Here is a 27,180-nt window from a genome sequence, read left to right on the forward strand (position 1 = left end):
TTGAGATATATAGTGTATACCTATCTTAAGAAAATAAATATTTAATTGCATACTTTGATGAAGATGGTTTACAAAGGCTAGTAAGTCATATGCATTAAAAAGTTTCTTATTAGAGCCTGTTCTATAGCACCACCACCTAGTTTGCCGTAAACTGGTGCTAAGTTGTACAGTGCTGTACCACCCAGTGCCTGGAACGTGTGGGCAGAAAACAAGCAACAGTAGTGTGAGAAAAAATGGAGGTATGAAAAAATAAGAAAAGGAGTCAAGAAAGTATTTTAGGCTATAGTTATTTGAATTGGGAAAGAATGCCTCTTTAATACACAAGAAAAGAAGAAACAGAGACATAAGGGCATATATGGACATATAAGGAGACACATAGCAAATTAAAAAAAAAAAGAACCATCACCCCATTTAAGCTTGGGAGAAGAGGCAGGGAATCACCAAATGAATTCAGAACATATCCTTTTCACTCTCCAAAACCAGTATTTTCTCCTAGAACTTAATGCTTCCACAGGGATGCTCTTCTTGCATCTCCACAGCACATTAAGAATAATTGAACAGCTGCTGTTTGGAGACAACACCTCTAACATCTCTCTTCAGTCCACAAGGCTATGTCTTTCCTCATTCTTGATAAGATTGACACAAGGAGAAACAAGGTTATTAAAAATTACAGAGCTGGGTTTAGTCTTTATATAATTTTTTGCTTCTCCCAGCTCTGATTATAAATTGCTGATTCAGCCACAGCCCAGTATTGTCTTGATAAGTCAAATGCTTTTGGACAGAAAGAAAAATTAACTACAGAATTTTATGCTTTCTTTATTTTTCTTTAAAAACCAAGTAACAGCTTCAGAAGATGTTTGTATAGACTAAATGAGTGGATAGAATGTGTTCTTCCTTGACTTTAGTTTTGCTGCTGTTGTGGAAAATAGCTTCATTTTCCTGCATAAGTGCGCTGCTGCAGCCTCTGGAATCCTCCTGCCAGAGCGTGAGGAAGGGAGGAAAACAGCTCAGTTTGAACAACTTATCCTTAAATAATGGAAATGCAGACAAATGTAGATGCAGTATTGAACCTTTCGGGGGAGTAAGTAATGTTTTCATTTGAAAGCAGTTTTCAAAAGGAAATGCATCTCTCCCATCACTCAGTCAGTGTTTGAATACGTAGGTTTGTAAAACCCGGTCCAGGTCTGTATATGACAGAAGCACAATGATCCTTCCAGAGCCGATGTCACTGTTGTGGCTCCTGAATTAGATGGGAAGCTTGATCTGGTTCTAAGACATTCTAGCTGGAGATGAAACTGGCCCCAGAACTGCTGGCCATACTGAATGCAGCTGCTTGGGATCAAAAGGGAAAGCTCTGTTCCTGACAGTCTGTCATCCAGGCTCTGGGATTGTACCCTCTACCTTTTGGTCTCAAGGAGATGTGGATTACACTGTTGATTCTGACAAGGCATTGTGAGTTTACAAGACTTTATGACTTCCCACTCTGTACCAACAAAAGTGGAATCAGTGGATGTTTCAGCTCTATTTTATTTTAAAGGCCTTTTTTTCCCTCCCCTCCAGTCTCTAGGCCATGCAATTTTTTCTCTCAGTTTACATTGCTATAGCCAAAACTCTGCAATATTCTGGATAAGCTGAAAGGCATGGGTTGACAGAAGTTTTGCTTCCATAATTGATAAAAAAGACTTTCTGATAATTGTCTGAGTTTAACCTCTGTTCTCATATAGGTTTTTAAACTTAAGAAATAAAAACCTAAATTGTGCCTTTTGTGAATTTCTGCTTTTTTTCCTGGTCATCTCTTTTGCATAAATGTGACCTGTGGGAGATCAGAATTGTGAAAGATTCTTGCTTTCTTTGATGAAAAATCCATGTTTTAAGACAGTTGCTGCAGTCTGTCTTTGAAGAAGAAACTGATGATGGAACTGTTTTTGTATCAGGCCCCTTGAGTGGTAAACTGTGATTTATGCGGAGACACTGTCACTGATTGCCTGCATAAACAAAGCAGAGGACAAATGATAATACATATGGTCAGACTTCTTCCTGTAAACTGCAAGAATCAAACTTCAGAGAGCAGGTAGGAAAAAACCCAGCAACACTACTTAGATTTATAAGATAGGGAAAACATCAGAAGATACCTGCAAAAATATAAGTATGTGAGATTTTTAACCAATTATATGAAGCAAAGAATGGCCTACATATTTCTATATCTTGAAAAGCCTCTGAGTCTTTTCATCCCTGTTTACGGCAACGCTCATGAACTACAGATATTGCAGCTCTTGTTGCAATTCACAACAAGAGTTTTTCTCCAGCATTGATCTTCACTGCTAAACTTCTTAAACTGTGTTCTTAAACTGGGATTAAACTAAATTTATTGCTGAAATAAATTCTACAGAAGCCTTCTAGTCTAGCCCAGCTCATTCCAAACATCACTGGGGGTGACAGATACAAATAGTGAACCCACGATCAAAGCTGGTATCATTTGCCTATTTGTTATCTTCTTTACTCTCTGTGTCAGTGCCCGCTCCAACCTCCTTTCTTCCTCTCCCATGTTTCTGCTTTCTCTAACTTCTCACTTCTTGAAGAGCAGACAGACAAGAAAATACCTTGCAAAATCGCTGTCATTCTATGTTTTGTCCTCCAGAAACAGGCCCAGCAGAGCTCACAGCAACTTCTGCTGTCCCTGGACTCTAGCATTGTATTTGAAGCTGACATGAAGAGTCTGGTCTTCCAGTTGGCACCCTTATTACAGTACTGGCTACATCTTACTGTTTGAAAAGCCTTCTGCTTTAACACCTCCTGTTACCTCAGTAAAGTGATGTTTGAATAACTGAACTGGCTTCAGTGAACTGCAGTTGCCATTTTTCTGCTTCTTAGTGAGAATAAATGGAGATAATTATGAAGTGGAAGAGCAGGTTTAATGAAAGCTGGTTTCTTTTGGTATATTCCTGAAGCGGTAATCATCATCTGTTTGGCTTTTGAAGAGCAACAATTATAATCACTCAAAATCCCAAGGGGAACAAAAATAGAAATTAAATTAGCATATAAAATATACAGCTGGATTGGGCAAGCCTATAAAAATCTGGGAAAATCATTCTAATTTGAAAGCTATTCAAAATCACAAACAAAGTGAGTACAAGAGTATTTTACATGTTTCTTCCTTTCTTTCCCTTTTTGAAGTAGTAACATAACAACATTTATAGGATTTTCCTAAAACATGAAATGAAAACTCATTGCCAAGGAAGAGAGTTAGTAAAAATAAGTTAAAGGTGCATTTTAAAAATAATAGATAAACTTCAGCATTATAACATCATTTTAGTGATATTTATCTCCCAAAGTTCTGATATAACTGTATTGCAAAGTCTCGTGCACTGACTTTCCAGAGCTAAAAAATAAAAATAAAGCTGAGACAGCCAGTTAAACATCTGAGCTTCATCAGACACTTGAACAATGATAATACTTTAAAGGAATTAACAACAAATGAGGGAAAAAAAAATGCAAAAATTTACAGTATCTGTGAAGCTTTCAGTGATCATTTTGTATGGTCATTTTTATAGTTAACAGAAATTCAGCAATGAGAAGAAAACTATTTTCATTATGCTCCAATGTCCACATTTTGAACAGTTATCTAGTAATATTATCTTCTGGAAATCAATCTTCATTTCAGTAAACCATGAACTCAAAGATGGAATTGATTTTTTAATACTACTTAATATTTATTACTTTTAGTAGTTTTGACTTGAAATACTATATCTAGTTATTCTCAGCCAAGGTTAAATATGACAGTATGCAGCTGTAGGAATGGGATTTAAAAAAAGAAACAAAACAAAACAGGTGCTTCTAAAAATTTATTGTGGACAAGAATATGAAGAATTTGGATGGCTTACTATTTTTAATACTACCAGTACATGGAATATCTCCTAGAAAGACACTGTCTTGCAGACTCATATTCATTCAGTATGGTCTGATTTTCATGCCTCTAGTACAAAATACATTGCTTGCCCTTGGTTAGAAGATTCTACATGCTTAGAAATTTTGAAACCATAACCAAGCAGGTCTTGGAGGCACAACTGTTATTTTCACAAGATCTCTAAAATCATAATTAAAAAAAAAAATAAATTAAAGGTTGCAGGACTTACCTTCTACTGTACTGTACACAAAAAATATTTAAAGATATCATGTGAAAGTCCTGATAAATTTATTTTTCTGCATTGCTCAGTCCTGTGATGAGCATCTTGGAAAAATCTGCCCCCTTTTCCACTGCAATGTTCCATTCTTCCTTTCATCCCTACAATTTCAAATAATTTTATTGTTCTATTACCCTCAAATAGGTATCTGTTCTTATATGTGTTACTGTGATTGAGTAAGATGCCTTCAGACACTGAGCTTCCCGAAGCTGTGTTAAAGCCAAAAATTACAGCACACGTACTCATCCTCTCTTTTGCTTTAAGGTAAAACTAGGGAAGGCCCAGCAGGTATTTTTGACAGTCTTCCTAAGTCATCTGTTTCATATGCTGCATGTTTTGAACAACATAGTGTGCCATGGGATGTAAAAACTTATCACAGCATATTCACTTTAATGTGAAAACCAGTGCTCACTCACTTTTAAAGAAATCATAGCTGATGGTAGGACATGAGTCAGGGAGCTCATTTTGTTTCTGTCTCCCCCTCTCCCCTCCCATATTGGCCTTCTAATTTTTTTTAATTTAATTTTTTTACATATTCATATTAACACTTATATTAAAACAATTGCATAAACACGTATATTTACACAACAGTTATATTAAAACAATTTACATAATCTGGATTAAATATCCCAACCTGATTTAATGAACACTTCACAACTAGAAAGACAAAGTGAATTTTAAAAGCATTAAAATCTTATAGCTCAGAACCAAAACCTTGACTCAGTGGTAAATATTAGCTAAAAATAACATCCTGTACTGTCTCAATGACCATGCCTGCCACTTTGTTTATAAATTATCACTTCTGCAGATTGTCTGAATGGTCAATAGGGCTATTGGAACAAGAAAGTGTAAAATCATGCCTAGTGGGAATAACCAGCTCTACTTCAGACCATGTTGACCTCAGCAGCTATGACACATTGCAGAAAAAGTAGCCACTGAAGCAGCAAACACTTTATACACATTAAATTGTTCTCTTGGGGAAAATAAAAGTGCTTGAAATTGTAATATTTGTAGATTTGCTCTTATGCTGAGGCCATATGTGGCAGTATCTCTTGTTACTGATAATGACATCAAGTATTTAGATTTCATACTTTAAAAAAAAAGGCAGTTCTCAGAAATGTGCCAGTTTTGCATTTCTGTGGCCATAGATAAAGCTGAATGTGAGGATTTCATTTCTAGAAGAGAAGTCAGTCTTAACTCTCTGACTAAACATAAGCATTGAGTGAACAGGGGAGAGGACTCCAAGACAAGCACAGCATCACAACACTCCCAATAACTACTTTCTGACTACTCAGTAGAATATCACCCTGGTGATGTTACCCCTGATTTTTATATCTACAATTCCTAAGCCATACAGCTCTATTTCTGCTGAGCTAGACTAGGCTGACATTTTTGTCAACACAGCAACAAACAACACCCAAGGCAAGTAATACAATTGTGAAGTGAACTTCCAAGAAAAACACACCTCTCAATGAATCCCACTCTCCACCACCTAAATGTTTTCATTTCAATACAGATTCTCCTTCACAGACACTTACGTACATTTTCTTCTATTCCTAGGGGTTTCTGAATGCCTGACTTTTGAAGTACTGATCATTATGTCATCAAAATATGAAAAGTCTCAAGCACTGAGGTTTTTAAAAGGCTTGGTGGCTTAAAGCCTTTTAGTATAAATTCTAATGTGTTTTGCATTCTCATGACGCTTAAAGGTTTTAATTTCAAGGACCTGGCAAAATTAAAAAATTAGTTCTCTGTAGTAAATATGAGGCATGTATCTCTGCAAGTGTATACATCAATACCCTGTTATAAAAATAATGGAAGCACATTAATGATGTACCTCCAGTACTTTTAAAGAGAATCAAAGATATATGCATTTTATTCGGGATTTGGGTCAACAGCTTTCCTTATATGAATCACCAAACATTTAGGTTAGGAAAGTTAGGCTCTAATAGTATTTGTCTAGAAAGACCCAGATATCTCCTAAACAAAGCAATGTGATTTCTTTTTAAATTTTTTCTTCCTGCACGTGAAATCTTAGAATGTGATAGAGTTAAGCATGCAATTAACTAAGCTGAAAATACGTAAGGTGCTGCAGTGACTTCATGACTGAGGCTAAGATAAATTTTCAATGATTCTCACATCTCCAATTAATAGACATCTGCACTATCTGAAGATGGAAACCCCCACAAAAAACTGCAATCTTATTTTTCCATTACTTTCAATCTCTTCTGTAAAAATACACAAAGCAATGCCATTCAGAAATTTGACTTCCAAAATTTCGAACTCTCTTCTGAGGAGAATCATTACTCAAAACTAGTGCTTGAACTAGCAAGTAGTTCAATATGAACTCATATTTTGATTATACATAATCTGCAAACCAGAGAATTTCAAAGTATAACCGGTCAAGATTTCATGAAGTTATAAAAATACTTTGGCAGAAAGGAAAGAATTTGAACTGCTCTTGTTTTTATTTTTAATTATGTTAAGGCACTAAAACAAGAAGTTCTCACTATCTTGTTTTGTTAAGTTTCAAACATGAAACTATTCATTATTCTAACAGAAAAAATATCAATGTCTTCTGTGCATTGTTTGGTACTTGGTATCTATCAACTGATAGGGGCTTTCAGAAATTATAGGTGGCTTGAGAAGGAAATAATCCCAAAGAATTATTGAGAAAGTCCTGAGGAAGCAGAAGAGGATGACCAGGAAGCTCTAGTAAATCACCTTTACCAAAATTTTCAATAAATTCTTTCCTATTTGATGTAATTCTGGTACTTTTGCTGTTGCCCTTCAATTTTAACTCTCATTTTTCACACTAAGGCTGGACTTTGAAGTTAGGAAGTGTGATATCAGAGGAATTTAAACTAATTTCCTATTTGTCTGCCCTAAGGTGTGTACATATGCTTCCCACCCCACACTTAGTAATCACACACAGGAAGTCTCTTGTGTACATTTTGCTCACAGTCACTGCTCTGATTTTCAGTTACACTTTCATCAGACCATCCATCCACATATTTTTCAGGAAGGTAGCATACACAATGTGTTTGCATAAGCATGCAGACTTTTTTCCCTAGGTATTTCTAATTACTGAGGAAAATAAAGTCTTTCCTCTACAATCATCTACTCAATCAAACACATTATCACTGCCAAGCAAGATAATTCTATCAAATACTGCATCCACAAGTCTTCCAGTTTTCTTGACGACAAGTCTTTTTCAGCAGTTTTGATTGAATTTTATTTACAACATTCTTAGATTTCTTTGATTCTTTTTCTTGTCTGTTTGTTTGGTGGTGGTTTGGAGATTTTTTTTTTTTTTTTTTTTTTTTTACATCCGGGGTCACTAATGCATAACCTGTGATATGTCCATAACAAGATGCAGGTGAGGGTAAATAAAGGTACTGCTTATGCCGCTGCACTGTGGCCAAATGGGTGAGCTCTCGTCAGAGAGCACTAAAGGATATCTGCTGCCACAGTGTTTCAGAGCATCTCTGTGAGAGGTGATATAAAAACAGACTAAACCATGGGGCACAGGTAAACTTATCTACTCCCTGCCTATGAACTTTATGACATTTGTGGAGTATATATACTAGAAAAGTGAGTTCCCTTCTAGTTACTTGAATTTCCTGAGAAGTTCAGCATCCTTTCCTGCCCATGCTCACCACTTTTCTCCTTCTTAGTGCTTAAAATGACAAAAATAAAAGGTGATCCATTAATGAAGGCATAAAAGTTATAAATATTTACAGCACTTAAATTCTGTGCCGTTGCTATAAAAGGAGAATATTACTACATGTGGGGGAAAAGCAGCCTTTATGATAGGAAGAAAAGAAATGCAAGTTTCTGGTTACAGAAATATATGTACAGTTTACCATCTGCAGCCTCTTAGAAGGGTTCAGCTGCAGCCAGCGCAGGACAAACTGTGCAGAAGTTACTAATCCTAATGAATATTAAACTGAATATACTAATATATTTTACGGATTACAGACATTTTCAGATGAAGAAAAGTATTTTTGAATAGAAGACACCGCAAACTAATTCTGTAATACATCAATGTTCACCTAGCTTTTTTTGTGGAAAATATCCATCTGAATGTTACTGCCTTTGGATAGACAACATTAAAATATAAAATAAGCCAAAACTTTGTTTAATAAATATGAATGATTATAGGAAAAATCAACGCTGACTATAGCTACAGCTATGAACTCTGTAGTTTGAAGTCTACTCAGCCAGGGCAGACTTCATTTTTTCTCTCTTTCTTTTATGCTGTTAAGACTCACTTTAGAATATGTCACTTTAGGATACAGGTAAAGTCTGCTCCTTCCAACAACAGTCAATAGCCTAAAAGCATCATCAGAATAGTGACTAGATTTAAAACTGCTGAAAATTATCTGTATTGCTTTAAGTAATGCTGAAGTTAAGTAATACTTACTGCTACCTCCCATAGTCTATTATTTTGATATCCACAGAATAAGGTCGGTGCAAGTTAACTATTCCTGTCTACCAGGCGACGTAAATTCTCACCTATTGCTAAATGTTGCAATGAGCAAAGGTACCTACGGTAATCATGAAGCGAGGAAACTTGCTATCATTTTAGACAGCTCTGAGCATCCATTCCTTAAGAAAATTAGATCAATTTGAGAGATTAAATAAGTAAATAAAAAATGAGCCCTCTCACTGCACTGCCCCACTTCTTTTCTGAGTGCTCCCCAGGAGGGAGGTGGGGTTCCCTGCGCCGCACACCCCCGCCTCAGCGCGCATGGACACAGCTCTCGAGCAGCCGTCCCGCAGCAGCGCTCCGTGACGAGCAGCCCGCCGGAGCGAAGGTCGCTTGCAGGCGGCTCCCGACCGCCCCGTCCCGCCCCTCCCCGCCCTGCCCGCCGCGGGTGGACCGCGCCCGCCGCCGCCGGGGACACTACACGCCCGCGCCTTCCCCGCCTGCACCTGCGCTAGACAAGAGGTTTATGTTACGTGCGAGAATTTTCTCCTTTGGTTTTTTTTTTTTTTTTTAACCCCTATTCCAGAAGAAATTGCAATCATTAAAAAACAACAACAAAAAACCCAAACAAACAAACAAAAAAAAACCCACCAAACCAAACCAAACCACAAAAACAAAAAACCAGAACACTTACCATTCAGACCACATAGTGCTTTGTCATGGGCTTAAGAAAAACCCCACAGACACATATGGACACAAACACATGCGCGTATTAACGCGTTTTCTAAGCATTTGTGCCAGGGTCACACAGGAGATGGAGGAAACTGCCTGCGCTGCGGAGTACACGTAGAAATCAGCGCACAAAAGGAGGGCGACCCACACAACCCGGACCAAACGCTCCCCTTCCCCCGACCGCCTCTCCAGACCATGCAGGAACAGCAAGAGAGGCGGGCAGAAAGGAGGGATCCACGCTCCCATCTGGCTGCGGGAAATACCCGCCTTAAAACCAAAACGAAAACGAAAACGAAAACGAAAACGAAAACCAAAACCAAAACCAAAACCAAAACCAAAACCAAAACCAAACAAAACAAAAAACCAAAACCCAAAAAAAACCCCCCCAAAACCCCCAAAACAAACAAACAAACAAAACCCAAAAAACCCACAAAAACAAACAAAAAAACCAACCAAACAAAACAAAACAAAACAAAACAAAAAACCCACAAAAAACCCAAACCAAACAAAAAAAAAACCCCAACAAAACAAAGCGACAACCAAAAAAAAAAAAAAATCCCAAACAAAAAAAAACCCACCACACACAAAACAACAGAGTGCTGGTGTGCGGAGTATGAGGCGGGAGAGAAGTGGGGGCGGGAGGTGCAGCCCTGGAGATGATGCCATCGGAGCCCGCACCTAGCATACTGGCACCGCCGTCGGCTCTCAGCGTCCCAGCCTCCCACCACGCAGCCAGCCGCCGTCCTGCACCGCGTCCCTTGACCTTGGCAACCTGGCAGCCTCCTGGCTTTTGCCCGAAACTGCTCCCCTGAGCCAGTCCGTGTGGCTGAGGAGGGGGGGCGGTGTAACATTCAGTGAGTGGAGTCAGTGATGTCTCTCCAGGAGGATGCTGCTTGTGCATATTAGGCAAGGGAGGTTTCTCGCTGTCAAATGCCGCTGTGAAGTATTGACAGTCAACGTGCACATCCACACCATGAACTGCTGTATCTGCAAAACACCCTTCTCTGACTCCCCCACTCCCCTATGAGGGGAGTGTTCTTTCCTTCCCAGAGACTGACATCACTGATTCAATCTGATTTCACTCTGATTTCACTCTAATTCAGTATGTTAGCTCAGATTTCATGGATCCACGGAGCCCCTGGCTGAAGGTGCCTTTAGCTGGAAAATATTTCCTCCTTTTCTGTCTTCCCTGCACATCATGAATTCATGCTATTGCCTCCTCCTCCTTTGCTCAACAGCATCCCCTCAGGCTCCTGGGCTGTCCAGCTGAAGAGCTGAACCTCTCAGTAGTCATAAATCCCTGTTCTGGCACAAGAGCACATTTCATTCTTTTGGTTTATGGTATGAATTTAGATAAATTAAAAGGAGTTTAAATTCTTGGAAGTCCTTTATTTACCCTAGCTTGTCTTCTGTCTGTTGTTTTCCCACCTATTTTTGTTAGGCACCACAAATATGCTGTTATTGACCTTGCTGAGATCCTTGAATCTATGGAAAAATAAGAAATTAGTTTGCTTTTATTATTAGCATTTCTTTATGTCTGAGATGAAGAGAAGCATAAAAAACACCCTAAATGTTTTATTTCTAAAATTTATATACATACAATAAATACTTAAAAAATAGAGTAATTCTCATGCATAAAGATATATACAATGCACAAGCTGTATGACAACCGTGATGGAGAACTCAGGTCTTGGACCCCAGTTTTTCTGAAGAACCTGAGAGATGAGAGTCAAGTCTAATGTTTTCCTAGTAAGTCATTGTGCTGATCTCTATGGACAGACAGGTGGATGTTTATGTTCGGAGGAAGACTCATTCCACTCATAGCACATGGAAATGATGGTCTGCTCATGCACAAAGGCTCATTTTTGAAGGCAAAATAACAGGGGATGAAAGCTTGCAATTAAATGTTAGGAGGAACAAAGGCCTCAACAAAGTCCCTAAGCATTTTGGTGGTCACAAAGTTCAGTGTTAGATGTTTGTAGGGGAACATGGGAAAGAAGAGAATAGTTCATGATAGAAGAAATTATAAAAATATTTTTTTAAAAAGGAAGTTATTTTGAGCAATATTATTCTTCCTTTTTTTTTTTTTTTTTTTTTTTACTTAGAAAGTGTATTTTGGGTTAATTTGCTCCAAAAGACCATCTAAGCAAAAGTCCTGTAGTACTAGCAAGGGCAAGTACTTTTTGGAAATTCTGCAAGCCATGTCCTTCTCTACGTATTTCATAATGTCCCTAATCTCTCTCTGCAGCTTTTACAAGAGCCTTGCTTGATTAATCTTATGTCCTGTTAGCTAGGGAAATCCAGAGAGTTCATTATACTCTGTAGTGGGTGTTGAAAGTAACTTTTCTTTGGTTTGTTCTTAGATTCCTATGTGCCTTCCTATCCTGCTTCTACGTTCACCCAGTTTTATGTTACTGAAGACAGCAGGAAAAGTTAGAAAACTAGTGAATTTCCTCAATATTTTCTGGAATTTGAGGAGATCAGGATGACTGCGTCTTTTAAAAAAGGAAACTGACAAGATTTCTGTCTCTCAAAAATGTAGAGAATGAAAAAAATTAATGTAGAACATTATAGTAGATGGTAAGGATTTCTCTTTAATTAGCCTACTGATATATTGATAAATTTGTTTCAGAATAAAAAAATAATATAGCAGCATGTTTATTACCATGGGTTACATAAATTTCTGACTGAGAGCTTTTTTTCTTCTTTTTCGAGGTTGCTCTTGTTCACCTCCTTTTCTGGGTTTTATATTAGTTTACATGTAGCTGAATTTGAGCAAAGTATGGATATAAGGTTTAATCTCTTGAGTCATTACAATGTCTGATTATGAGATATTTCAAAGCCGAAGTAAATCTAAAGAAAAGCATCTCCCATTTGTATATCTGTCTTCATCATTTCAACAGAATTTGTGCTCCCACAATCTGTATTTTTGGGTTGATGTTATTTACATAACAAACAAAGAACAATTAGTTTCTCATTAGCTGCTAGGCAAATGTCATGCCCTCAGATTTTAATCAGCCAATGCAAATATCATCTGAATATAATCCATTTGCTATATTTTTCTTATTATGTCCTCTAAGAAAACAGCTAACCTTTTTATTTCAGTTCATGTGGATGAGCTTATTTTTAGATCTAACTTGCTGAGAATCTATTGTTTCCGTAGATACTCAAGTGTTTTATTTTATTAATACAATTAAAATAAATAAATAAATACATATCTAGATAAGCAATACTGTTCAGTCTGGATTTGGGTAGAAATATGTCTTCATTCTGAAATCTCAAAACTGAATATTAGGAAATTCTAAATGTTTGGTCTTGGCCTTCTGCCAAGAGGAGATGACTTGGGCTTTTTGCTTTATATATCTCTTAGCAATACATGTGATGTTGATTTACCATCCCCAGTGCAGCTGAAGTGCTTGTTTAGTTATTGGCACACCTGAGGCAGAAAAGGATGTGTGTTTCCCCAATTCCTAACAGGGATTGTGTTGTTTTTTTCTGTCTTTCATTTTGGGATCCTATGTAAGCAGTTTCAAATTTTCTCTTCTGCCTTGGGGCCACGATATCCTTAGGTACCATCTGGAAAACAGAGTCAGAATAAAATACGTAATTTTTTTTTTATTAGTAAATTTCTATTGTAAACACAGAGATACTCAACCTTTAGCATTAGGGAATACACCACGTCATCAAACAGTACTCCAGAGAGCTAAAACAGATTGCATTGTGGTATCTTTGTGACAATGGCTAATGGTGCAACAGTGTGACCTGATGATTCTGTAATATACTTACTCAGTTTAATGATACACATGCCACATAATTTAGTTTGCACTCTTTTTACATCACGTCTAGTTGTTAAAATGCAGTGAGACAGTTACCCCACTTAATGTCCTTATGGGGATCAGGGAGATGCCATCTTTCCCCTCATTCCTCCTAGCAAAGATATGTGCTTTCTCTATGTTCTGTGATGTTACAACTGCTACTGTTGTGAACATCCACTCCTGCAAAGTTAGTATTCAAAGAAATGTGGAGGGGGAAAAAAATGCCAACGACTCCCTTACAGCAGGTTGTACCTATGTTCACTTGGGAATGCCGGAGTAGGAAGTATACCAACTCCATTTGCTAACTTTTTCCAGCTGTTATGTGTCAGTCCTCTACAGCCCTCTGTCTTGAGTTAAGAACCTCACTAATTGTGAAAACACAAAATGTAGTTTAAAAGTCAGAAGACTATAAAATCAAAAAGAAATTTTCACTCAGATAGTAAATAGACAGATGAGAGTTGTGATGAGAGAACATGTAGCTAGTAGCTGATAAAATCAGACAACCAAATTGTCAACAATTTGAAGAGCTGCATTATTTATCCATTGTAACAATTACCAAGAAGCATATGAATCATACCACTACACTTGAGAAATAATTTTGTCTTTATTTTTCCTCTCCTTCCATACCCCATCCATTAGATAAGGAAAGACCTTATGGGAATGCTTTTAATCATAATGAGAAATATCTGTATGTGGTTTACTCCTTTCTGTCTGCCTGCATGGCAAAGGGCTTTTTCTCTTTCAGGGATTGCTTAAGCCACTCTGGAGGCTGATTGCTGAACAGAAGAGGAAGCAGGGTCATTAGAAGGACTACAGTTAGAAATGTGCATTAGTACATGTACAGTCATCACCATGAGACTCTGGCACTGGAGGAAATTTACGCTGTTTTTCACATTAACCTGTGATCTTAGGAGTAATGTGGATTCCATTATTTCCTTTAGAAGAAGATAAACTTACAAACATTTTGATAATGTAAGATAAATTTTTGGAAGACAAGTCCTTGCCTTTAGACAAGGAAATATTTAAGGACAGAAAAATAGACTGGCATATTTATTTTATTTTGGTTACACAGTTCAAGTGATTTGTTTCTAATGGAAAACTATATTTTACTTTCAAAGTGCCTTTCACCCAAACATCTTAGAATTAACTTAAGCTGATGTTTTCTTGGTCTTGTGAGGTAAGTGCATTTTTATCATGCATTTTGTAAATGGGTAAACCAAGGCAAAATCAATGAGAAAATATATTTCCATAATCACTATCAGAACATAAAAATCTGAAAAAGAGCTCCAGGTGATTTTACTATATATTTGAAATATGTGAAGAAAAAAACCCCAAAAATAGGTCATTGAAGCTGTTCTTCATTTAAAAAATAAATTCCTTCTTGCCTCCATGTCAGTTCCCATCACTAGTTTAAATAAGTGTCGGACATACTTGAAGGCTTCAGGAATAAGCAGAGAAAATAAAGAAAAAGAAAAAACTCCCACGTAATACACAAAGCCTACTACTGATGTATTTGTTAATTTAGTGACAGAAGTTCCTACTAAAGGGGAGTACCAGGCCATATCTGCAAAATTGTATGTATACAAATCTTTCTATTTATATTTATATCATGTTATTTTCTGTGAATATTAGCAAAAAAATTCTACTCTGTGTAGAAGTCTTTGATGTATCATCACAAAAGATTACCACTAGAATTAAAAGCACCTAATGTTCTTCAGAAAAAAACCCCACTACTTTTAAATTAAATGTTTTTAAAAGTCCCATGACTTATTAGTGATGTGAATTTGGTGATTTGTTCTGACAGAGGCACTTTGCTGAAGTCACGCTTTTGACCATACTTTATACTGGTGGACCAGGCTTTTGAGGAGGGGGAAACTAAGAAGTGTGTAAACAGATTGTATGAGCACACACAGTTCATTTCTTTGCATGATGTTTTGATGTTAGATTAGCCATCAAAAAGGAGTTGCAAGCATGCATGAAATATGCATCTGGTCATATGCCACATGAAAAACTGGCTCAATATCCCTACAGCTTTAGTTTCACTGCATCTTAATATAAGAGATTTGGTGGCAGGAAGAGCCAATGAGCCCCTAGCCTAACAATCTGTTGGCAAAATCCTGGCTGACTATTACAAGGCCAAGATTTCCTTTTGCATTTCAGGCCACAATAAAATTGGTTTCTGAGTGAAAGTGAATTGCTGCTGAAAAGGAGCATGCTGCAGGCAGTGCTGGGTTTAATGTGATAGTCTGGCTGCAGCAAGACTTCATAGCCAAGCGATGATGTCATGAGTAATTTAGTGAGTGGTTACAAAGTGTGAAGGATCAATAAGAAGAGCTATTAACTTCCATCCTCATCTCAGACCCCGAGTCTGTGATTATATTTAATTCAGAAATCATAATCACAGGTAAAACAGAAAGGAGGGAAAATATTTTTCTCTGTGGACTACAACATTTTTTTTCTAAGCTGGAATTCCTAAGCTTAAGAAAACTCAGAAAGCACTCTTCATAGTATGTTGGAAAAGTAGCTTAATTTGGAAGACAATGAGCTTGCCATACATATGTGGAAAGTCCCATTCTCTGATTAGTTGTGGTTTTGTGGTCACATAAACAGTCAAGGGTTCACCTAAGACCAAATTTTTCTTTTTTGACTCAGATCAACAGCCTAAAGATACTTCAGCAGTCTAGCTGCGTAGTTGCAAATTTCTAAAGTAGGGACATCTTCTCTATCTAGAATTCTCTTATTTCTTATAGCTAACAGACCTTTTTTTTTAATAATTAATGAATGCTCTTAATTATTTAGGTTGAGTAATTACAATGCAGCTGATAACACACAAGTTTGAAACACAATTAGATTTCCAACAAAAAAACACAGACCTTTAGTGAGATTTTATTATAAGCCCCAAACTTTGTAATAGACATTGAAATGTAGTTTTTACTACTATTGTCCTTGGATTTGGATTAATTTATTTTTTTAAACTACTACTGGTTTATTATAACCACATTCCCCAAGCTGCTCCTGTCCTTGTAAAGTCCACATGTGTTTAACTAAAAACAGCATTTCCTCAGAGTTGTCCGACATATCTGTCCTGGTCTCAGCTGATATAGATTTCAGCTTATTAGTAGGTACAGTGCTGTGGTTTGGACTCAGTGTGAAAATTATGTTGACAACATGCTGCTGGTTTGGCTGCTGTGGAGCTCTGCTTACCCTGAGTAAGGACTTATCCTGATTCAAGGACTGTTCAGTGGCTCATACTCCACCATTGAGGAGTTACACAAGAATATGTGAGGAGTTGCACAAGAATCTGGGTGGCAGCATGGCCAGGAAAGGGGGCCTGAACTGGCCAAAGGGACGCTCCACACCACAGAAGGTCATGCCCAGTATATAAATGGGGGAATTGACTAGAAGCAGCTGATCACTACTCAGAAGTGAGCTGGGCATTGGTCATCAGGTTAGCAACTGTGCTCACCAGTTGTCTTTCCTGGTTTTTATTCCTCTCTCTGTCCCCAGTTAATTACAATTATTATTAGTAGTAACAGTTGTAGCAGTACATTAGGTTGCTTTGTGCGTGGCTGGCAGTATAAAAATATGTAAGGATGAATGGTTTGTTGAAAACCTTCTGGTTATTCAGAATGCCCCACCAAACAGGGCAGTGGCAACTGAACTAATTCTGAAAAAGAAAAAATTGATCATTATACCAGGGTTTAAATATTGAATGTTGTTCTGGGAATAATGGTAAGTAAAAGGAAAGAAGAGGTAAAAACAGTAACTATCAAACAATAGTTAATTCACCTGTGAAGGTTATATAATTTTTACAGGAAAATGATGCATTCTTGGCTTTTTCAGTATGGAAAACATTGTATTGGGTTTGTGTGGTAATGTTTTTACAGGGAGAGTTATAGGGGTGGCTTCTGTGAGAAGTTGCTAGAGGCTTCTTCTGTGTCCAGCGCAGCCAAAGCCAGTGGGTTCCAAGATGTACCCAAGGCTCAACCTGTTTGTGACGGTGGTGTTACCTTTGGGATAAAATAGTTAAGAAGGAAAAAAATGTTATTGTGCAGAAAAATATTGCAGCTAGAGGAGTACAGACAGTAAGGTGAAGTAAAGAAGGAGTGGGAGGAGGAATTTCAGGCAGTGGAGCAGAGATTCTCCTGCAGCTTGTGGTGAAGGCCAGGGTGAGTCCCCCTTTTTAAGATCTGACTAGTGAGAGAGGCCTGTGTGCGAAGTAAGGTCTGACTGAAACCATATGCCAAAGTCAATAATAGAGATTTCATTTAACAAGGAAGGTAAGAGAGAGAGAGAAAGAAATGTGGGACACTGAGGGAGCAGGGAAGGAGGGGAAGGGGACAGGAGGGAGAGAGGGAGGGAGAGATCAAACAGAAAATATCCCCACCTGTGGATCCAGTGATGTCCCAGTTGTCATCCATTCTTGGTTTCTCTGTGGTGGGAATCCCCAGGTCATTAAAAAACTTTCCACTACTTACACATCTTTTAGAAGTTTCATGAAACAGAAAAGGACCAAATGCATGAGTTCTGTATAAGTAACGAGCATGCTGCAGAATTGCTGTTCCTGTTCAGTGTGGAATACTCAGGCATAGGAGAAGTTGTGCAAGGGGTCACTTCCTCAGAGTTTCCTTCTCTGTTCCTCAACAGAGCCTCAGTTCTTCTTTAAAGGATAGAACAGAGAACATATATACTCACAGAGTTTGAGGTGATGGTTTTGACTGTGTTGTTCAAGATTTATCTTTGTTTATGTGAAGGGTACTTGATAATTACACTTAAAATGGCTTCCAGAATCCTACCCAGTCTCCTTCTAATTTGTGATTTCTTTGGAATATATGCATGTGTTTTATAAATGATGATCAAATGTCAGAGCATTCTGATCAAGAGAAAAAAGTAAATGTTTGTTTGTTTGTTGATGCAGCATGAAATATTTCTTTTTCTTCTGTTGTCTTTAGCATTTCATTGCTTCAGCTGATGTGTTTTATGCTTTCTCCTTCATTGAAATAGAGGTTGAAGCAGCACAATAATTGTAGTCCACCTACTTTTCAATAAAGTTGTGCTGGAATATAATACTTTATGTATTCTGAAGATGAAATAATACTAGTCAGTTGAAAAAATTATAATATTTTTCTTAAGGTTTTGAGCAAGTACACTGTGAGCCACTGTTGTGTTTCAGTTTCTATAGTGGTGCATTTTTCCTGGGGCAACGAAACTTAAATCAGTCTTATACAAAGTGCCCAGTGTAAATTTAGATTTATCTCTGTGAACGTGCCAACCTTGAGAATGCAGAGATGCGATTTCAGTTCTGTTGTTCACTTTATCTTCTGTCATTCAATGCTCCAGAATGGGTGGTGCAGATAATGATAGGAATGAATCAGCTGCTGCTTTTTCTGGCTTGGTCGAGGATAGTAATTCCTAGGAAAATTCTTCTGTGAGGGCTTGGTCATAATTCACCAGAGCTTGTGAGGTTAAGGATGGAAGGACTAAAGAGCAGTATGAATGCCCCCTTTATTTGCTGTGTTGATTTTGTGCTTTGGTAGATTTATGACTGCTCCTAAATGAAGTAGCTTAATCTATCAAAGCCATTCAGATCTCCTGTAATGGACAGATCTAAACAACTCAAAAGGGCTTATTTAATGGCTATAGTTAGGTTTACAAATAATCAAAAATCATCCTGCCTTCAGAAATTCCTGCTTCTCTTAATATTGTTTTAATAATAACTCTAGTAATCCAACCAGCAGTACCTTTAAATTGTCCGGTCTTTTGCAGAGCAACCTAAGGTGCACATATAAGTGAAGAGTTTTTAATATCTCTAGAATGTAAATGTCTTGGTATCTCTAAAAAAGAAACAGAGCTCTGAACAGTAACAGAGATATGAACTTGTATCTCTTGGTCTCTCATTTTGCACTGAATTTTGTTTGTTTGTTTGTTTAAAAAAAAAAGAAGTTTGCATTGGATACATGTTATTTTCTACCAAAATAGTCAGATAGTTAGCAAACCACAGCATCTGCAAGTTGGTAGATGCCAATCTGTTTGCATCAATTTTCTTCTACCCACTGTTTTTATTTTGGCTCATACATTGTTGCTGACATCCAAACTGGTTGTGGTAATTCGAAACAGATAGTAAAGAGCATATTTATTAAGTGTATCTGAATTTACATTGTGCCATACTTAGAGCTGGTGAGCAACCTGTCTGTCAATTCAAATCTCCATGCTTATATTTTAGAAGTGTACTCATTAGAGACAGAAGAATTTCTATACTATTTTCTACATATGATTGTGTAACTCTTGTCTTCATTACAGCATCATAAATGAGCAAAACTTGAAGTATACCAATAGGTTACAATAAATAAATAAATAAAGTTTGATAAATAAATGATTAAATATAATTTCAATCATATTTAACATAAAAATCATTGGCCTAGGAAAAAGCAGAGGTTAAAACTAAACATATATTATACTAATACAATACTTCTGGTAATATATGCTTGCTTCAAACTCATATAACAAGTCAGACATTACACCTTAGAAGAAGAGCTCAACAATCTAAGTGTGAATAATAAAACAAACCCACAATTTCCCTTAACACAGCAGAATAGATGCCAAAAAACCTTTGCTGACTTTGGAAATATCCTCTACTTATCCTCTTATGAAAGACCAAAATCTAAAATTATGAAAATCTCTCCAAAATTATTTATTAGTTCTACTCATTTCTCATAGGGTCATAATTTTCTATTTTTCAGAAATCAAGCATTGCAGTGTGCCAGAGAGACCTTGTATTTTGTTCGCTTTGAAACTGTGAAATACCTAGTATGACCACGTTTTTGATCTGTCATTAGTGTTTCTCCTCTTTCTTATGGTTATTTCTGACTTGAAGCTCATAGGTCGATTTTTTTCCAAAGCACTGAATACCTGCAAACTCTCTAGGTCTTTATGACCTTTGAAAGCCAGACTATAAACCCATTTAGTCAGTGGCTGTATATAAAAAGTTGATTTTCCATGCCTTTTAAATAATAAAATAATTTTATTCATATCACTGATATAAATGTTTTATCCTTAAAATTTGCATCTCAAGAACTTTCAGAATTGCCATGCCTTTGTGTCCCTCTCAAAACAGTTTTAACACCCATCTTCTTTGTTGCTGAGCTTATAGTAGCTCATTTCAGGCCACTTCCCTGGTGCTGTTAGATCAATTCTAAATCTGTAAAAATGTATGTGTTGACAGAGACAATTAATACTTTTTATAATTCATACAATTAATACAATTAGTACTGCACACAAGCTGCTGTCTGATGTGCTGTTAGAATAACGTCATTAAAAGAGGGATTGAAAACTGAATCTTCAGTAACCAAAGTTTGCTTCTGCTGCTGTAGTAATAGTGAACATAATTTGAAATTGCTGAAGCAGTGGGTACAATGAAGAGGGGTACAGGTCTGCTGTGTATACCCATCTTAAACACATGAGCTACTCTACCTCTTACATTGTGTTCACATTTGTAAATTAAGGTGGTGCGCTGGTCAGCTGGATACATTATGCTCAGAAGAACAGATTATGCCTGATCTGGAAAGTTTGCAGTCCTTTTAAAGTCAAAATATAGTGCATCAAACTGTAAATTGTAGTCACACAAAAACAATATATGGAAGGTAACAAAATTTGGAACTGACTGGGGATAACAAGGTGATGGATGTAAAATTCAAAGCATTGAACTGTCATTGCTTTCCCTAGGTGCTGCAATATGATCCACTGTTCTGATTTTTTTTTTTTAATACAAATAAGATTTTTTGAAAATAAGACACAAATAAGCATTTTTACTTTTAAAAAATATTTTTATCCAAGTATAGTACTTTAAGCTATTGCCATTGTGCATGCTTTCCCATAAAGAGAGAAAAAAATAGAAGAATCATGTATTTTTTTCATATTTTCATACTTCATCTTTGCACATGGTCACCCACTTGCTCACATGAGTAGGTTGAGACTGTAGAAATCACAGCTCTGTGACCAGGAAATGCCAGAGGCACTCACTCCTAAGTTCCTCTTCAAAAACCACCAACAAATGGAAATGTTAAATCTGTCTGAAATCCTCCCAGTTACCAGTGGCTGCCTTGCACGGTAACAGCTGCTGTAGTACATCACTTTCGCCTCTTCTTACCTTCAGCCCTTCCCTCTGCATCAGAACTTGGCTTTCCCGTCTGTTGAATATCTGGTTTATGCTAGCTGATGGTCAAACCCTCAAAAATCACTTTTTCAGCATAAAAGTGGTTATTTGCCCCTTCAAAAAGAACTCCATTCCTATAATGGTTTCTGTTTAGCATTTTGGCTTAACAAATCTTACAATTTTGCTCTCCTGGTCATGTAAGTTGTTAAAGTGGTTTGTTCATTTGCTTTTCTACAGCTATGTACTTCTGTGGGTTGGATTAAATAAATGTAAACAAAAGGACTTCAATCTTGTTCCAATGTAATTCTTCCTATGTAGCAAAAAAAGACTGTGTGAACTTGGTATAGGAAAAATAGGAACATCTTTCAAAAGTAAATAAGTATTTAGAAACATAATTTTGTAAATGAGGGAAGTAGTCTCTAAAATGTTAAATCTTAGAGCTAAGGGCCAATGCTTTGTTATTACTATTTTTAAGGGAAATCAATGTCAACAGGTTTCTGATGAGAGGATTAAATATTTAAATTCAATTATTTGTCCCCAAGCATATCACATCTGCCTTGGTGATAATTATAGCTGTTGAAGAAATAGCTGCTAAATTAATATGATGAAATGAAATGAAATTACATTAAAAAAAAGCTTAGTATAGCAATGCATTTTTTGTTCCATAGCTCTTGTGCAGAATATGGTTGTTCGCATTTATTTTTTATTCAGAACATGACTTAATTCAGATTTTCAGGAGTAGTGTTTGGCCACATTACATAGTTAGAGATTTTCATTCAATCGTCAACAGTTTCATTCAATCATTTGCTTCCTGGTATTAAATTTTTCCTGATCTGGCAGCTAAGACAGCTAAGACTGTCAGCTTAAGTTTTGGGCAATTCTTTGACAAAACTGTTGAAAATTACCATGATAGTACCATGAATATTGGCTTGTCCTCAGTCACGACAAAGCAGAGCAGAGTCATGATAAGAATTCAGGACTTCTGCACTCTGTAGTTTTGGGATTTTTTTTTTTTTTTTAACTTTACTGCTTTATCACACTGCACAGCAAAATCCAAGGTTTTTTCCCACACTGCTTGTATATTTTGGCTACTTTTCTCCAATAAGGTTCTTGGCAATTTTGCTGTTCACTGGCAGTGTTCCACTGACAGTTTTGGGACTTTGATTTTTGACTGTGTGCTCATCATATATCTGTTGTGTCAGTGCAATAAGATGAGTGATGAATGTTTGTTTATTATTAAAAAAAAAATAAAAAAGAGAAAGAAAACTGTATTCCATTTGAAAGAAAAATTCAAACATTTGAAATCCTGCATTTCTCTTCCTGTCTTGAGGACACACTCTGAAAAACAATCAGTCCAAGCACCTGGGAACTTTCCATTTTTCAAGACTCTCTGGTTCTGCCAGTCTCCCAGGACATTTGTTGTGTGAGATCTCTGTGATTTTCAATAGAATTGTGTTAATTTGTTATGATCACAACAAATATTTTTATTTCTGCATATGTATAAATGATCCAGAAAAAGGTAATTGCAATTCATTTTTATCACAGTGGGTGATGGATTTGTAGAGACAGAAAGACAGATTCTGCAGACTTCATTTACTCTCCACTTCAGTATATACACCAGAGCCCAGGCTTTGATTGAACAGAGATAACAACACTCAAATATCAAACTACTGCATTTCAAAAGTGATAATTTCTAAATTGTTTTGTAAGTAGAGTTTTCTTCTTTCTGATAGAAAATTCCTGAGTGATGATGATTCTGAAGCAGGACCTGATATTTCTGTCAGAGAAGCATGTGGTGGAGATGAGTATGGATAGAATGCAAAAGAGAAATTTTGTTTTATTCTTTTAGTTTTGTAAAATGCATACCAGTTTTACATAGATAATTACCCCTAATGAGGAATTTTCTTATTCTTTCATATCAAAAACCTGGGCTGAGAGGCAGAGTATTCACGCTTTTCTCACAACAGCCAGTATGAGTTATTTCAAAAGAACATAGAAAAATCATGTCCAGACAGCTTTGGAGCAAAACGTTTCAAACTTTTCCACAGAAATATTTTTTACCTTCTACCCATAACTTGACTTAAGAAAACTGCCATGGACATGAAAACTTTGCTTTAAAAAACCTGTTCTCTGTACACCTTACACAGCTGCTGGTTACTGCTTGTAAACTTTTATGTATTTTCGTATTCTATAACTAGCACATAATCACATTAAATACAAATAAAGAAAATATATTTATGAACTTTTCATTACATTTTATTCATTTTCTTGCCAGAAGAAGGCACCTTTGTAAGTGTAGGTTACATGACTTGTATATAATTTCTAAGAGTATATTTTATTGAACTTCCTCTTAATGATGCTAATTAAAAGTAGATTGTAAATGTCCAGTTTAAAAGTAAGATTATCAGCTATTTATTAAGGCACTTCAATCTTCATATGCCCTCTATATGCAATAAGATGTCATTGCATCTACATTTAATCTCTTGTTTTATCTGTTTCTCATTGTGTGAATTAGACATTTGGCTCAATTTGCATTTGGTTATATAACAAATAAAGGGAAAAAATTGGACCAAATATGTCCATATCATGTTGGTTTATGTGGGATGGCAAAAATTTAAATGAATAACCACATACCTAATTTTCAGATGTCATTTTGCTTGAGTCATATTTGTGATTCTGGAAGTAGATTTCACTGTACTGTTAAAGCATGGGATACAGTATTGACAAGTCTTTGTCTAGTTTGTCTTGATTAGCTTGAAGGGAAAATATAACTATCAAGAAGTAAAGTGTTCTTAGGCTAGATTCCATAATACCAATATTTTTATATGTGACTGCTGCCAAAACAATGCTTTTAAGTTCTGACAGTGCAAGTAAGTGCAGAAACTGCAGCTGTAAAGCAACTGATGCTTCTGAAACAGCATGTAGCAGAGAAGGAATAGCAAAACTGGCTTTTATTCTCTGGGCTATAAAGAATGGTTTACTGAGGCCAAGCACGTCTTTAATTAACACAGCTCTGTTTAGGAAAGCTTGCATTATGCCCTGCTGCCTTATCTGCAGATAAAAAAGTATAATCATTTTGGTTGCTAAGGGTAGCAGTCCCATGCCTTCCATACAATAAAAAAGTAATCCATCACAATAAATTAAAGCAAATTATTTGAAGGGCAGAAAGAAATGTTTCATCCAGTCATACTATTTATGAAAGCTGACAATTTGTAACGCTTGTTGGTCACAGAAGGGTGCAATTACTTCTCTCCTGATGCCAGGTTACATTGGTTACATTGCTGGGAGCCAGGGATTAGAGAAGTTGGGGGAGCTGGAAGATCTTGTCCTATTCATTCTGGAGGCTGTTGCAGATAGGTACAAAGCAGCAGACAGAATATGAGGTGCCAAATAATACCTATTACAGAATAAATGGGATTCTCATTTTGCATACACAACTCTTGTGGCACTGCCCATGAGACTCACTGAGCAGGTGGGGTGGAAGGGGAAAGAGCCTCCTGCAAAGTGCCACTCATAGCCTCAATGACAGCACTGGAAGCATCTTTGCCATTGCTACAGTACCAGAGTGCTGTATTTTTAATTTCCAGTTTAAGTTACACACCATTGTCATATAACAAGGTTTAGAGTTTCTTAACAACATGGATTTTTTTGCTTGCTTCAGAAATGCAGGAGTAAGCTTGCTAACCTTTTAATAAGGCAATTACATGCAGACAAAGATTAGATCTCATGGCACAATAAAATTTTGGTGTTTTATTCAGTATCTTTTTGATATTCCATTGTCACTAGATAAACGCTCTAGATAGTAAAGTGACAAATCTATTCAGGAGATAACAACGCATATTCAGAGGGAGGTTAAGGTTTGATGGTTTGCAGGAGTCCATGTTTTTAGAAAATCAAAGGTCTAGACCAGAACTACTTGGATTCCAATGTAGACGGAAAAATATCCAAGGATCTTCCAATAGAGGCTGAGCACTTCTGTCATGAATTAACTTCTCATTTCACAATCAAAAAAATTATAATCAATTCTATGCATCAATCCCAAATCTATGAAGCCATTCTGGACACAATTTCAGAAGAGCTGATTGATGCTCATCAAATTAATAGTGATGATTTCTTTTAATCTCAGTTATAAAAACAAATAAATATTCCCATAATAAAATAAATGCATGTATGTGTATTCCTACTAAATTAGCATAAAATAACAATTAAATCTTCAAATGTTTGTTCTTTTTAGTTGAGGAATAAGCTCTTGCCTGTAGGAGTCCATTGTATTTAAAAGATAACTTTATTTAATTTCATGTTTAGTGTATCTATACTTTTACTGGTACATAGCTCTTGTACAGAATATGGTTGTTCATGTACAAGATCTTCCCTCTGGCTGCCCTAGAAGACCTGGGACCCTAGCAGGTGGTCAGGAACCCCCCTCTACAGAGCCCCAAGAGACACTGTCTCTGATCTCTGTCCATGGAAAAGAGTTTTCAATCTTACAGGATGAATTACAAACTCTGAGTGTTTGATATGAGTAATAATTAAGTGTAGCATGAGTGCAAAAGTAAAATTTTAAAATTCTAGATCAGGGGTTCAAAGGGGACAAAATAGAAGAAATTTGGTGTGTCTTGTCCTTTTTCTTCTTCTTCATGCCCTCCATGTTTCACTGTAGTGTTGGCATTTTTCTATTAGTTTAGGCTGGGGACATGCTGTTTAACATAGATAATAGATATTGGCACATTATTGTAAATATAGCACACGTAGTTTCTAGTATATAATGTTTGTAACATCCCACTAAGAGGCAGAGCTCCACACGCTACCCTGCAAGACAAACCTGTGGCAGGGCAGCAGAACATGTTATAGATAAGCAAAAATAAACAACCTTAAAAACCAGCACAAACGAATTATAACTTCTTCTTTAGCAACAAAGCAGAAAGACAGACTTTTTGCAATTTTGGAATCATCTATACCACAGATTCCGACAATTCAGAACATGCATTAATTCAGATTTTTAGGACTATTGCTTGACCACATTATATAGTTAGAATTTTTCAACAGTTTCAGACTATTCATTGGATATATATCATGTCCAAACCCCGTAGGACATAATTCCAAGTTCCTTTGTGTCTTGTGAGTTGTGCTCCAAAGTATTACATTCCGTTTCCCATTAAGATTTCAAATAGTAGATACAAATTACAGAAACACTTCATAAGAAATTCCAGGTTTTTACAATGGGCTACATAATTTTTATGCATACCCTTTGCTCTTGCACTCAAAAAATTGCAGTCTGCCTTTTCCCGAGGTTTTTTACTGCTGTATTTTTAAGCCACTGGAGTTACAGCAGCTAAAGTAAATCTTTGGAAGTCTGTTGTTCATTTTGTGTGATAGTCTTGAATGACTTGAGAGGTGGAGGTGCAGGACCTCTGGCTGATCTCAACCAGTTCAGGAGTGGTATCATGCAACTGAGAGCAAAGAAGCACAACTGAAAAAGATACAGCTCCATGAAATACTTACGTAGTGCATTCATGAAGTCATGGTAAAACCAGAAGCGTCTTTCAAAAAGTATCTATTCCCACAAATACATGAATGTAAATAAAATAAACTTGGCAAGTATTGGAAGCAAATAAAAAGATGATCAAAACCTGATGTGCTGTCTCTGCATTAGTACCCTGTATACCATTCTGTGCTTGGAGTCTGTGATTCCTGATGACTTCATGGTGACAGCTTAGAAGACAGTGCCACAGCCTTGCCATGAATCTTTTCTTACCAGATGTAGTGTGGAAAATAGTGCAGCTGGTGAAAATAAATAATATAATTCTGACTATGCAAACATTCAGCGTTAGGTCTTGTAACTGGATCTATATAAGCAAGGTGTAGCAG

The 27,180-nt window shown here is 36.7% G+C and overlaps 1 long non-coding RNA gene across 1 annotated transcript; it reads right to left on the minus strand.

Annotated features, from left to right (window-relative positions):
• Window positions 1-285: 285 nt before the first annotated feature.
• On the minus strand, window positions 286-10,015 carry LOC115491161 (uncharacterized). The gene is made up of 2 exons (XR_003957133.4): window positions 9,308-10,015; window positions 286-1,985 (listed from the first exon to the last, which is right to left on the minus strand). It is a non-coding gene; the product is annotated as an uncharacterized lncRNA (long non-coding RNA).
• Between the last annotated feature and the right edge of the window lie 17,165 nt (window positions 10,016-27,180).

Source organism: Taeniopygia guttata, chromosome Z, assembly GCF_048771995.1.
Source record: "Taeniopygia guttata chromosome Z, bTaeGut7.mat, whole genome shotgun sequence".
In the NCBI taxonomy this organism is placed as follows: Eukaryota; Metazoa; Chordata; class Aves; order Passeriformes; family Estrildidae; genus Taeniopygia; species Taeniopygia guttata.